The sequence below is a fragment of the Pan troglodytes genome, chromosome 6 (assembly GCF_028858775.2).
Source record: "Pan troglodytes isolate AG18354 chromosome 6, NHGRI_mPanTro3-v2.0_pri, whole genome shotgun sequence".
NCBI lineage: Eukaryota > Metazoa > Chordata > Mammalia > Primates > Hominidae > Pan > Pan troglodytes.
Window position 1 is genome coordinate 105,700,518 of NC_072404.2, and position 14,651 is coordinate 105,715,168.

Genomic DNA, 14,651 nt, shown 5'->3' on the forward strand with positions numbered 1-14,651 from the left:
GTGGGGTTGGGACGGAAAAAGGGAGTTGTGCCATATTGCACATAGACTTGTGGTATGGGTGTCTGGAAAAACACCTGAGATTGGTAATTCAAGAGGAGTGTTTTGAGGTGTGTGAGTCTGTCTGTAAGGAGAATGTATGTCCAACATACAAATTATGTTGTAGAAGCTTAAGAAAGAAGCATTACAGAAAGAAGCAACTATTTAACCTACTCTCAAAAGGTTCAACAAAGCCCAGAAGACTTGACCATGTTCATAGGCAGAGAAGAAAGATCAGCAAAAAGTAAAAAAAATAAAGACAAAAGGAAAACCAGGAGAATTGTTAGAGAAAATTATGACAAGGGGACAAGTCTGAAGCTCCTGTGGAGGATGGCCCCACCACAAGGGGAGTGTAAAAGGAGGTGAGAAAATACAACCTCCTGTAAAGAACAAAATTACATCATGTATTACCACGTATTTATTTTTAAGGGCATCATTAAAGCTCTCCTTTTATAATGTAAATGAAACAAAAAATTTTTAATGTAATAAAATATACATAAAATGTACCATCTTGACCATTTTGAAATGTACAGTTTAGTAGTGAAATACTTTCACATTGTTGTGCAGCCAATCTCCAGAACTCTTTTCATCTTGCAAAACTGAAACTCTATACTCATTAAACAACCACTCCATCTCCCAACCCCCTGACAACCACCATTCTACTTTGCTCCTATAAATCTGACTACTCTAGGTACCTAATAAATGGAATCATATGGTATTTGTGTTTTGTAGCATAATGTCTTCAACCTTCATACATGTTATAGCATGTGTCAGAATTTCCTTCCTCTTCAAGGTTGAACAATATTCCATTAATTTTTTTAATAGAAAAAGTCCATTATACTTCTTCTTGACATTTTTGAAACTTCAGAAAATCATAGTAATGGCCAAAAAATCACTGATAATCCTATCAACAGAGTTAGCCATTGTTAACATTCTACTGTATTTTTTCATGTCTTGCTGTGCTTATGTGTGTGTATCAAGACATGTTTATTTTACTTTATTTTTTGTTTTTGTATTTCTTGAGACAGGGTCTCACCCTGTTGCCCAGGCTGTAGTGCAGTGGTGTGATCTCAGCTCATTGCAACCTCCTTCTCTTGGGCTCAAAGGATCCTCTCACCTCAGCCTCCCAAGTAGTTGGAACCACAGGCATGCACTGCCATACCCATCTAAATTTATATTTTTTGGTAGAGATGGGGTTTTGCCATGTTGCCCAGGCTGGTCTCAGACTCCTGGGCTCAAGCAATCCTCCTGCCTCAGCTTCCTAAAGTGCTGGGACTACAGGCATGAGTCATTGCGCCTGGCCTATTTTGTTTATGTATTTATTTTTAAGACTGTTGCCCAGGTTGGAGTGCAGTAGCGTGATCTCAGCTCACTGCAGCCTTGATCTCTGGGGCTCAATTGATCCTCCCATTTCAGCCTCCCAAGTCGCTGGGACCACAGGCACACACCACCATGCCCAGCTAATTTTTGTATATTTTGGTAGAGATGGGGTTTTACCAGGTTGCCCAGCCTGGTCTTGAACTACTGGACTCAAGTGATCCACTCACCTTGGCCTCCCAAAGTGCCGAAATTATAGGCATGAACCACCCACCTGACCATATTTTTGCATTTAAAATGATGAATTATACTCTGTGTTAGTTTCCTGTGGCTGCCATAACAAATTACCACAAACTTGGTAGCTTAAAACAATAGAAATTTGTTCTCTTACCATTATGAAGGCCAGATGTCCGAAGTGAGTCTTGTGGGGCTAAAATCAAAGTGTCAGCAGGACTGTTCTCTCTCAGAGGCTTTACAGGAGAATGATGTTTCTTTGTCTTGTCTAAGGGCTCATGGCACCCTTCTTCACCTTCAGAGCCAATGGGCATGGCACCATATATCTGACTCTGCTTTTATCACATGACCTCTTCTGTCTGTGTGTAACCTTCCTCTACCTCCTTTTTATAAGGACATGTGTGATTGCATTTAGAGCCCACCTAGATAATCCAAAGTACTCTCTCCATCTCCAGATACTTAATTTGATCACATCTGCCAAGTCTGTACTGCATAAAGTACCATTCAAAATCTCTAGGGATTAGGATCAGGACATGGACATATTTAGGGGGGCTATCATTCAGTTTACCAAACCTACCACACTATGGATACATACTGTAAAAGTATATTTCAATTTACATGTGGAGTCATACTTAGTTGATTAAGCTCCCCTCCTCATTCTAGAATTCCTCAAAATATGAAATTTAAAAAATATTAAACTGTCATGAACCTAGAAATAAAGAAGTCAAAGATGCTCCCTGGGCTCCATTTCATCTGTAAATAACAGCATGATGTGAAACATCATCTAAGAAGATAAAGTGTGAACTGGCTAGGTATCTTTCATTTTTTCTTATCATTACAGGCTTACATGCCCTCCTGATATTTGTCCCTCTTCACTATTCCCAGATTACCCTCTTTCCTACCATTAACAATAGCTGGCACTGAATTTTGACTGAAAAGGCCCTGTTATGGATTAAATTGTGTCATCCAAAAGTCTTAACTCCCCAGTACCTACGTATTAGTTTGTTCTCATGCTACTAATAAAGACATACCCAAGACTGGGTAATTTATAAAGGAAAGAGGTTTCATTGACTCACAGTTCAGCATGGCTGGAGAGGCCTTAGGAAACTTACAATCATGACAGAAGGGGAAGCAAACATGTCCTTCACATGGCAGCAGAAAGGAGAAGTGCTGAGCAAAGGGGAAAAGCCCCTTATGAAACCATAAGATCTCATGAGAACTCACTCATTATCACTCATTATCATGAGAACAGCAGCATGGGGGTAACCTCCCTCATGATTCGGTTACCTCCCACCAGGTCCCTACCACAACATGTGCGGATTATGGGAACTACAATTCACAATGAGATTTGGGTGGGGACATAGCCAAACAATACCAGCCTCCAATTGTGACCTTATTTGGAAATTAAAGTTGTAATTAGTTGATTTCATACAGAGTAGGGTGGGTCCTTAATCCCATATAAACTGGTGTTTTTGTAAGAAGACAGAGATACTCTGGGAGAGTCCCATGTGTTAACAAAGGCAGAGATTAGAGGGATGCAGCTGCAAGCCAAGGAATGCCAGGAATCAACAACCCCCCCAGAAGTTAGCAGGAGGCAAGAAAGGATGCTACCCAGAGTCTCAGAGGGATCGTGGCCCTGCTGACAACTCAGTTTGTGACTTCTATCCTCCAAAACTGTTAGAGAATAAATTTCTGTTGTGTGAGGGCACCCAGTTTGTGGTACTCTGTTAAAACTGCCCTGGGAAACCAGTACAGGCCCCAAAGCCACCTGTGTTTTATAGCACCATATACCAACCTTGTCAGCTGGGAAAACAGCCAACTCAAATCATGGGGAATGCTATATGCAAACAAGGCACACAGCTTAAGCATGAACCCAAGCCATGGGAGTTCAGAAGAATGACTAACATGGCCTGCTCTGAGCTTTCACCTTTTCCAGAATACCTGTGCCTTGTAGATGCCCTTTGACCATACTTTTAAGCTATCTTATTCTCTTCAACTTCATTTAAAACAAACAAGAAAACAAAGGCACCATTACTACTACCAGCGTGCTCCCCAGATTAGATTGCTGGAAAGGATATCCAGCAACAATGCTTGCCAAGCACATCGTTGACTGGAAATTTTAGACGACTAACTACAGATTGCAATAATGATTCCTTGTGTAGATTGCAGTTTGCAAAGGTAATGCCAGGGCTGGTAAAGGACATGGTGTGACAGAGCTAAAGAAGCACCATGTGAATAAGAAGCTCCCAAATTCTGACCTTACAACTGAGACTCTGCAACTGAAGGACACAGAGAGGCTGTCTGTTGCATTCATTTGGGTCTGGAATCCTGCCAAGTATCAGATCACACATGACAAGACTTCCCTAAGAATGGAGTAAAGGTAGATCAGAAATGAATATGACCTAGCTTCTTAGTAGATCCAAAGGAGAGAGCTGTGCCAACATTTTAGAGTTAAGAGGGAAGGAAGGGGAGGTAGGAAGTGAGTCAGGATGAGGAAACATAAGACACCTTGGGAAAGTGTAACTGAAAACAAATCTCCAAAGCTTTGAGATAAAATGCTCTGAGAGCAAATGCTTAAACAGCTAGTTCCTGAGAGCAGAGCAGGGCTGTGTTGCTTTCTGGAGGCTCAAGGAGAGAATCCCTTTCCCTCCCCTTTTCAGTTTCCAGAGTCTGTCTACATTCCTTGGTTCTTCACCCACTTTCTCCATCTTCAAAGCCAGCAGCAGAGTCTAGTTCTCATATCACATCACTCTCATCTCATTTTTTGCCTCCCTCTTCCACATCTAAGGATCCACGTGATTGCATTGGGCTCACCCTGATAATCCAGGATAGCCTCTCAATGTTAGGGTCAGTTGATTTGTGTATCAGTTTGCTAGAGCTGCCAAAATAAAATACCAGAGACCAGATGGCTTACACAACAAAAATTCACTGTCTCACATTTCTGGATGCTAGAGTCTGAGGTCAAGTGTCAGCAGGGTTGCTTCCCCCTGAGGCCTCTCTTCTGGGCTTGCAGATGGCCATCTTCTCCCTGTGTCTTCTCTCTGTGCATATCTGTGTCCTAGTCTTTGCATATAAGGACACCAGTCATATTGGATTAGGACCCATCTTAATGACCTCATTTTAACTTAATTACCTCTGTGAAAACTCTATCTCCAAATACAGTTACCTTTCAAAGTACTGAGGGGTTAGAACTTCAACATAGGAATTTTAGGAGGACAAAATTCAACCCATAACAATTAGCAACTTTAAATATATCTGCTATCTTAATTCTCTTTTGCCATGTAATATATTCATAGGTTCCAGAGATTGGGACATGGGCATATTTGGGAAGCTATTATTTTGCCTAACACACCTTGTCCTGAAAATGTTGCCAATGTCCATAGCAAACCTTAGAGAAGTATTAGTTCTTTGAGTAGAATATTTGGTTTAACCACAGTCCTATATGAGCCCAGTAAAGTAAAACTGACTCCTCAGGGGAATTACATCAAAAGTCTTTAAAGAGGTCAAACCCAGTTTATTTGGCCCAGAACCAGAATCCCCCTTGGTCTTGCATCAAGCCCAAGTCTGTGTTTACGAATCTGGCTAAGGTCCCTGGGCCCAGCAATACCACTCAAGGCAGTAACAAATCAAACTTAGGCCACCCTGGTTTCTCAGTGCACTCAGAGGCACATATCAGAACTGGCAGGTGTTTCAGCAGCCCATCATGTGACCAAGAAGAAGGAGCAGCAGCCAGGGATGTACACAGTGAGCTCTTGGACCCTGGCCATCTCACAGCAAGGGACATTTCTTTTAAGTATAGCAGTTCCTTTTGTAAGAATTCCTGAAATTTTATCACAAGTCCTACAAAATTTTAAGAAATTAAGTGTTAAGTAAAATAATCTTACCAAAATGGGTTTAAGGAGGGAGACCTGTGTTTTTATAAAAAACATTGTATTCAAATATTATTTCTATCTTTCGTATTCTCCTTTACAATTAATCATGATGTTAAAAGAAAGAGAAAGGGAGAGAGACAGATAAAAAGAGAGAGAGTGAGAGAGAGACTGGCTTTTATTATTTCCCCATCAATTTCTGTCTAAATAACCTAAGCTAGCATGGTGAATTAGAAATCAGACAGATTTTTATTTGAGGCCCGCCTCTGCTATTTATGGCTATGCAACCTTTGGTCAGTTATTAACTTCTCTGAGCCTCAGTCTTCTGATTTGTTAAACAGAGATTTTAAAAAATCCATTTTGCAAAGTTGCTGTGATATTAAATGCACATAAATCATCTGATACATAGGAATCTATTAGAAATACTACTAATAATACTAGAATGAGGTCAGAACTACTGTTTCTTAAGATGCCTTCCAGCTAACCTTCTAGTATTCTGCTACACAGATGAAGACCATTTACACCTAGGCTTGCTTTCCCAAGATCTTTCTAAAGCAGAAAGGGGAGGAGGGCAGAGAAAGGGAGGGAGATAGATCCATTTTAGAAGTGGAAAAATCTACTTTTGAAGCTGGAAATTTAAACTCGGATAAAGTAGAGAGCATGAAAGCACTTGAGTATTTAAGAACAAACTATTAGTGCTAGCTGTAGCTTTCCAATCTGAAGATACTGGGCCAAATTATTCATGTCTGAACTTGTTTGTCAGTTGGATACAATCACAACTGCAGCCTCAGGGTTGCTAGCCTTTGCAGCACATTCTTTTATTTCCTGCTGCTACTGCCTGAGTCCATTAAGGACCCATTGCTAGAAATGGAGGTAGCACATCCAGTCTCCAATGACTCTTGCAGGTGGCAGAGCTAATTCTTTTTAGGTTGCAATGCAACAAAGAAGATCTCGAAACAGCAAAATTTAAGATTGAAATGAAACTCACCATTATATCAAAAGAGACAGAGGGTGCTCGCTTTGGCAGCACATATACTAAAATTGGAATAATACTGAGAAGATTAGCATGGCCCCTGCCCAAGGATGATAGGCAATCCACAAAGCATTTCATATTTTTTATTAAAAATTAAACATAAAGAGACTGGCCAGGTGCGGGGGCTCATGCCTGTAATCTCAGCACTTTGGGAGGCCGAGGTGAGCGAATCACCTGAGGTCAGGAGTTTGAGACCACCCTGGCCAACATGGTAAAAGCCCGTCTCTACTAAAAATACAAAAATTAGCCGGGCATGGTGGTGCAGGCCTGTAGTCCCAGCTACTCGGGAGGCTGAGGCAGGAGAATCGCTTGAACCCAGGAGGCAGAGGTTGCAGTGAGCCGAGATCACGCCACTGCACTCCCGCCTGGGCAGCAGAGTGAGACTCCATCTCAAAAAAAAAAGAGAAAGAGACAGAGGAAAGAAAATTCTAGCTGAATGTCCAGCTTCCTTCTGCAAGACTCCACATAATGTGGCCCCAGCTGCCTCTCAGGCCCTCCTGTCCCTTACTTCTGTGCCTCCAGTTCCTCAGCAGGCCAATCCCTTCCTGGTCCCGGGGTTCTGCACTTGCCAGCCCCTCAGCCTGGAGCCCCATCAGCCTCTCTCCACATCATCTTTCTCATCCTTCAGGTCCTCAGGAATGCCTTCTCTGACCGCCCTTTCCAAAGCAGGAACCTCCTTGTCATTATCTCTGCATCCCATTTCTGACCTTTTTAGCACTTATCACAGTGAGTAATTACTTTTGGTTGGTTGTTTACTTAGCTTTGCTGTCAGGAGATGACATTGGAAAGCCTGATTGGGGCTAGGTGGGGAAGGTGAGTGGCCTGTACTTCTGGAGTAGGTCCTGTAACTTTCTATTGATAAATGACGTGAGTCATTAACTGTCAACATTGTCAGAAGTGACTTGAGACTTGATGGAATGGACTGACCTGATTCTAATTCCAATCCAGTTCTGGCAGCTGTCTAACTGTGGGCAAATCATTTCTCCTCTCCAAAGCTCAGTTTCTTCACCAATGAAATGACTGCAGTTGATTTTGAATAGGCTTAGATAAATAACTAACATTCTATTTTCTTCTCCTGATTCACTTAGATAGCCAGCCAACTTCAGGCATGAGGTGGAATAGGAAGTCATTCACTTTGGGGGCAAGATGGTATGTATTAAGGACAGCGATGGCCCTGCCCTAAAGTTGCAAAGTGTCTTTTCATCAGGGGGCAGATCTCTGCTCAGTCCTGTTTACCCTGGTTGGACTCATAAGCCAGATAGGTAGGTGACTGCCTGCTGCATGTGGTAGAACAACAAAAGTTACCGATGTCCCTCATTCTGGGTGTCACAATCTGTGACAGGCAATTTTCCCCAAAGCCCTTGGTTAAAGGTAAACAGTTCTCCTGGTGGAGCCAGCTCAAAAAGCCACCACTATCCATTCACATTTTTAGAAGTCCAAGGCTATGGGGACATGGAACAGAAATAGTGAAGAGAAAATATTTCTCCAGACTGTTCTGTCCAATACTATAATTACTCTCTACATGTGGCCACTGAGCATTTGAAATGTGGCCACTGTGATTTGAGGTGTGCTGAAAACATAAAACAAATATTGAATTTTAAAGATTAACATAAAAAAAGAATGTAAAATAACGCATTAAAGACATTTATATTGACTGCATTTTGAAACAGCAATATTTTAGACATGCTGGGTTAAATAAAATATATCTTAAAATTAATTGCATCACTTTTAATATTTTTAATGTGGCTACTAGAAAAATCTTAAATTACTTATTGGCTTACAATATTTTGCTGTTGGATGGTGCTGATCTAGAGCTAGAGGGGTGTGTGTGTGTGTGTGTGTGTGTGTGTGTGTGTGTATGTGTGTGTAGAGAGAGACAGGGGGTGGAGGAGTTCATATAGCAAAGGAGGAGCTTGATGGAGATGGGAGTGAGTCAAGAAAACATTTTTCCTAATTTATCTCTAGTTTGGATTTAATTGCACCATTAGGCAGCAGGCTAAGAAACGTTCCATAATGCCAGGGCACTAAGTGGAATTACCAGAGCTAAAAATTGTAGGGATTTTCAGGTTATGTGACTTAACACGAGGCTCAGGTATGATGAATTTGGTTGGAGGGGCAGGATGGAGTAGGAGGCTGAGGGAGCAGATCAGATTCTATAACCCCACCACACCCTTCAAAACTACATTGCACAGTGTAGTTTCTCACTGGTGGAGAATAGAGTTACAAATGGGAAAGAAAAAGGCTGAAATGAGCCCCATGGTGGATTAAACAAAGATTGAGCCTCTTCACTTTAGTGTAAGTTACTTACTTAAGTATAGAATTTTGGTTTTATTGCAAAAGGGATAATTTTAAAAATTTCTGATTAAAAAGACTTTTGGCAACACAGAAAGAAGACAGCAAAGAAGAAAAATAAAAATTATCTGAACTCCCAGAACTCAGTTATACCTAATTTAATATTTTGAAGTAATTTTCCTAGTTATTTTCTTTATTGACATGAATGTGTATTATAGTGATATGTTCTATTACTGAAATATCCAATTCTTAGCTCTTACAGTTTCACTTAACAATATGTCATAAGTATTTTATTATATCATTATTCTTGAACAAGATAATTATGAATGGCTAGCTAATATTATATCATAAGAATTTTCCAACACTTCAACCATTCTCTAATGAATGGGTGATTAAGTCATTTATCATTTTTTATCTATCATAAGTAAAATGTGATGAATACATTTGTACACCAAACATGTTCTGAGTTTTTAAGGAAAGTGGAAGAAGTTTATAAAAGCCACTATGGAGAATGCAAAGGAACTCAATGTGAGTTAGTTCTCAGATGGCTTATTTTTTTAATGGAGGCAGAGAGTTTAAGCAACTGATTTTTAAGCTATCTTTCTACTATGAAATTTTATGTTGACTCTTTAGGAAAATATTATTCCATTTTTTTCATTCTTTATATTTTTGCCATTTAAGTACAGGCAAGAATTTTCTAATTTTCCATACTGTAGATAATTTAGAACATGTTATGACTACTTAATATCCCTTTCAGAAATATATTCCCTTTGTACTGACTATAGGTCTATTCTCTATCTTAAATTTCATTTTAGAAGGAATGAACCACAAAGGCAAATTTTTAAGCTAAAGAACATTAAATGTTAAAATAACTCAAAACAAATATTAGACAAACAGAAATCTAGTGTTAAGAATTGTAAGAGGTCTGAGATTTTACCCTACCTACCTAGCTGCAAACTCACAAGTTTCATGGATGCTCACAGGGACATAAGACATGAGATGCCTGGGTCAGAGACAAAGCACAGTTTATTACTCACAGCAATATCAACAGCCAGAATATCACCTTGGGTTCTTCAAGCCCCAATTCCCACAGGATGACAGAAAGAGGTACAGGTGATACCTGTATATGCAAGAGGTCACAACACAGGAGAGGAACTCTGAATATAGGGAACCTGAATTTTTTTATAGTGGACATTAAGAATGCTGTCCTATTCAGGAGTGTCCAAGGCTATTTGTTATACAAACATCCTGATAAGATAATTTGGAGTAAAGGCCATTCGAGCTTCTATACATATGATGCAAAAAAAATTGCAAGATATCTGTGGATAATTATCTTTAACATAAGAATAAGTGCTGTATTAGGAACTAATTAGAGTATATCACATATTTTGTCTATTTGGTGCATGCTCTTTTCTTCATGACCAGCCTGAGACCTGTTCTTGCCTGGCATATCTACTTTCTTTTCCTATTCCTTAATCATAGTGGTAAATGTCTACATATATAGTCTGCAAAGCAGCCTATACAGCAGTTTATCAGTGGAGCTGTCTGCTTTTATCTGGAAAAGATAGCCATCATGTCCATTTCCACAAGCGCAGATCAGGGAAAACCATCCCTGCTCTTCTAGCAAGATTGTAAATGTACATGAGACAGAGGAAGGGGCCCACTCTCTCCCTCTTGGGAATGAAATGAAAGAATACCCCAGAACCCCCATATGTTCCCTACCATAATCTACAGCCACTGCATGTGGCTGAAATACCACTGATTGCCAAAAACAATATAAAAAAAGGTCTCACCCAAAAGGCAATTTTGTTCCCTAAGGGAAAAGTCTTCATAACATTGGCATGAATAAGTTATGAAAAGCCTTCACAACTGAAAGAGACATAATCATCATTCATGTATAACAGATTTGTTTATTCATTTCAGTTGATTAATTATCAGTATCTGCTGATGGTGGGGGTAACAAGGCTGCTCTGATGAAAGAATTATCAAAGTACATGCTTAGAATATTTATCACTGAGCACATATTGTATAAACTTAGCATATTTATTATGTTCTTTCTATATGGGACCTTTCTTCCCCAAGAGAGATTAAACAGTACTGCCCGCGCTTGTAGGCAATTTCCTTCCAAACATGATACTTAACTCTTTATAGAGAAATTGACCATTTTTATAATGCTGTGCTAGTGCAAGCATGATCACCTCTCCTAAGAAATTCTGACACAGAGTCTCTGAACTGTTCTCCTCACCTCCAGCCTTACTTTCCTGCACATCATATATATAATTTTTATGTATAATACCAATAGCCCCTAATGTAAATAAGGGTGACTTTGTTGGTGGTTCTTATGTCTTTCCCAGCTTTAGGCAGAACTACTTTAAAATAGAACACAAATTGTATCTCTGGCCACATCAACTTTGATGTTTGGTCAAACAATCCCCAATAGTACAACTACTGCTTAAAGGAAAAGTGACAATTTGTGTAAGTTAATATTAACCTTTTAAGTAAAAATTAAAAGTGACAAGTTAACTAAATTTAAATTAAAATATGAAAATCAATATAATCCAACATGATCTATATGTAGCAATCTTCAAAGAAATTTTTTGTTTATTGACTATCATAGTAAGAACTACCATTTATTGATTCCCTACTATATGTCAGACACTAAACTGGATGCTTTAAATATGCTTTCTTTTTAAAAACTTTCTTTATTTTTTGAGACACAGTTTCACTCTGTCACCCAGGCTGGAGTACAGTGACGCAATCCCACCTCACTGCAACCTCTGCCTCCCAGGTTCAAGCATTTTCACGCCGCAGCCTCCCGAGTAGCTGGGATTACAGGTGCACGCTACCATGCCCAGATAATTTTTTTATTTTTACTAGTGATGGGGTTTTGCCATGTTGGCCAGGCTGGTCTTGAACTCCTGACCTCAAGTGATCTGCCAGCCTTGGTCTTCCAAAGTGCTGGAATTACAGCTGTAAACCACCACAGCTGGCCTGGCCTAGATATGCTTCATCATTTAATCTCTACAACATCCTTGAGGCTGATATTGTTATTACCTCCTCATTATAGCTTAAGAAAGTAAGGCATAAAGAGAATAGTTCACTTGCCCAATATCACTTAGCTTATATGTGGCCAAGTTGGCATTCAGACTGCTCTCTTTCTGCTCTCTGAGTCAGAGCTCTCAGCTATTATGCTGGGATTCTCTCTTTAGTTTCTTTGCTAAGACCACCATAATAGCAATCAGAAGACCTGGGTTATGATCCCAGCTCCAATAATATTATCTCCATGACATCTTTACTCTTAGGTCCCAGTTTCCTCACACTCTCATCTCACCTACCCCCATGGCATTCATGTCTGACTCTCAAGTCTTTGCTGCTTTCCTTGTCTCTCTTCCTGGACTTCAGACCAATAATATTTAAGTATTTGCTTTATGAACATTTACACTTCAATGTGTCCAAATTAGATATCATCCCAACCAGCTCCTCACATATTGATCTCTCAATGAATGGTGCCACTAGCCACCTCGTTGCCCAAGGAGCGTAGACTCCACCATCTATCTCTTCTCTCCACCTCCACCACTGTGCTAGTGCAAGTATGATCACCTCTCCTAAGAAATTCTGACATGGAGTCTCTGAACTGTTCTCCTCACCTCCAGCCTTACCTTCCTGCACACCATTCTCCATCCTTCACCCAAAGTGAACCCTTAAAACCAAATCTCATCAGGCCACTCTTCTGCTCAGAATCTTTCAATAATTCCCCATTGTCCTTAGATATATTTCCAAGACCTTAACACTGCTTCCTGGCTCCTGTCTACTACTTCATCTTCATCTTTTGCCACTTTCCTCCCTGGAGCCTCTGCTTTAGACATTCTGAACTCTTTCTGTTTCTTAAACAAACTCTTTCTCAATATCTTGCCTTGGTTTTTCTCAAATGTTTATCATTCCAACCTGGAGAACTTCTTCTTCTCTAATGTCTAATATCTACTCAATCTTTGAGTTGGAAGCCTTGTCTGGGCATCCCCACACTGTGTTGGCTGCCCCTGCCATGTGCTGTCATCATACCTCTGTGCTCCTTCTATTGCCTCATCACAGCATTTTTCATTCCTTACTGTTACTGCTTGTCATTAGACACAGGTAGACTGTGAAGACTAAAGTCAGGAACCTTGGCCTTGATTGCTATTGGTCAGGAGCTCTTAGACATTTTATAGATTTCATTTATTTATATTTATTTATTTATTTATTGAGACGGAGTTTTGCTCTGTTGCCAGGCTGGAGTGCAGTGGCGCGATCTCGGCTCACTGCAACCTCTCCCTCCCGGGTTCAAGTGATTCCCCTGCCTCAGCCTCCCGAGTAGCTGGGACTACAAGTGTGTGCCACTACACCCGGCTAATTTTTTGCATTTTGGTAAAGACAGGGGTTTCACCATGTCGGTCAGGATGGTCTCAATCTCCTGACCTCGTGATCCGCCTGCCTCGGCCTCCCAAAGTGCTGGGATTACAGGCGTGAGCCGCCGCACCCAGCTAGATTTCATTTATTAAATGGAAATTATAGTAACTGCCTAGCCTACATCTCAGAGGTTTTAAAGATATTTAAGAAAACATTTTTAAATCTATAAAACAATAAACAAATATTAGTTACTTTATTATAAACTTAGCTCTACTCCTAAATTTAAGGCAGGAGAAATAAAACTGAATTTGAGTGACTAGGATCTAGTTGCATTCAAATCACTTTGGAATGTTTTTCTGATTCTGTTAGGCCTGGGATAGGGCCAGGAAAGTTGTGTTATTGCAGAATTCTTCAGATGACTTGGAAGCACAGACAAGTTTGGAGAGTGGTGCCTTAGAACATTTTTCCTGATCTGAAAGGTTATGGTCCTCATGAATCAGAGTGGAGAAAAATATGGGAACTTCCTTGGTCATATTAACCCTACAGAGATAGATCCAGCATATGCTTCTAGAAGAGAGTCTATTGAAGCCCAATAATATAGTGAGAATTGACCAATCCAGCAAGTAGGTCATATTTAACTTGTAAAAGTCAGGAACTAGTTACTAGGAAGCAAAGCTTTCGCAGAAAAGCAGAAAACTAACTCATGAAAAAGAACGAATCTCCTATAGCCTTAAGAATAGAAAGACCCTAACACAAGGGTCAAGGAGTGAAGGGGACTGGATTATCTCCCGAAGGAAAAGGGGAATGGTGCAGAGGGTAAGGTAAAGAGACTGTGTAAAGTAACATTTCCTAAACTGGGTCCTATAGGACATTGTTTAAATGAATGTTAAAAGGAGTGCCTTGAGAAAGAGTTACAATGTAAAATAAGTATACGTACTACATTCCTTTTGTGCATTAATATATTATAGACTGAGACTTTTGCAATAGAGTTAAATCCTTTTAACATTTTTAAAATTCACATTTCCTAAACTTATTTGTGAATGAATGAATTGTCTTACAACCGTTTTGAGAATAGAGCATTTTAAATTAAATATGAAGGGACTTACTTGTAGTAAAGAAGGAAATTGGGACTCTGCCCTGTAAAAGCTTCCTTGAATCATCATCATCATCATTGCAAAATATGATCCGCAAAGACTGTAGACCTTGTAAGCAAAGTCTCTTGCTTATCTAATTTTGCATTTTTAGCACCTAATGTAGAGCTGGACACAAAATACATGTGGAACTGAATTGCCTTCTGTCACATTTGAATGAATAATATAATGGTGAAGTCTTTGAAGAAGAATTTAATTCTTTAGGCATATTCTCTTCTTCATCAAATATTTCCTTAAGAACTTACGTATGCCATTTATATAATTGTCACTGGTTAGGGTTGAACTGTTAAAGTGTATAGCAAATTGTTATGTGAACACGTTATATAAAAATAAATA

General features: G+C 39.7%; 1 protein-coding gene and 1 non-coding gene across 2 annotated transcripts in view; one reads left to right on the forward strand and one right to left on the reverse strand.

Moving 5' to 3' along the window:
* SLC25A13 (solute carrier family 25 member 13) overlaps window positions 1–14,651 on the reverse strand; it is a 237,626-nt gene that overhangs the window by 203,391 nt on the left and 19,584 nt on the right. The gene's annotated exons all lie outside the window — the stretch shown is intronic.
* On the forward strand, window positions 6,468–6,574 carry LOC112209985 (U6 spliceosomal RNA). Its single transcript, XR_002944955.1, has one exon. It is a non-coding gene; the product is annotated as a U6 spliceosomal RNA (small nuclear RNA).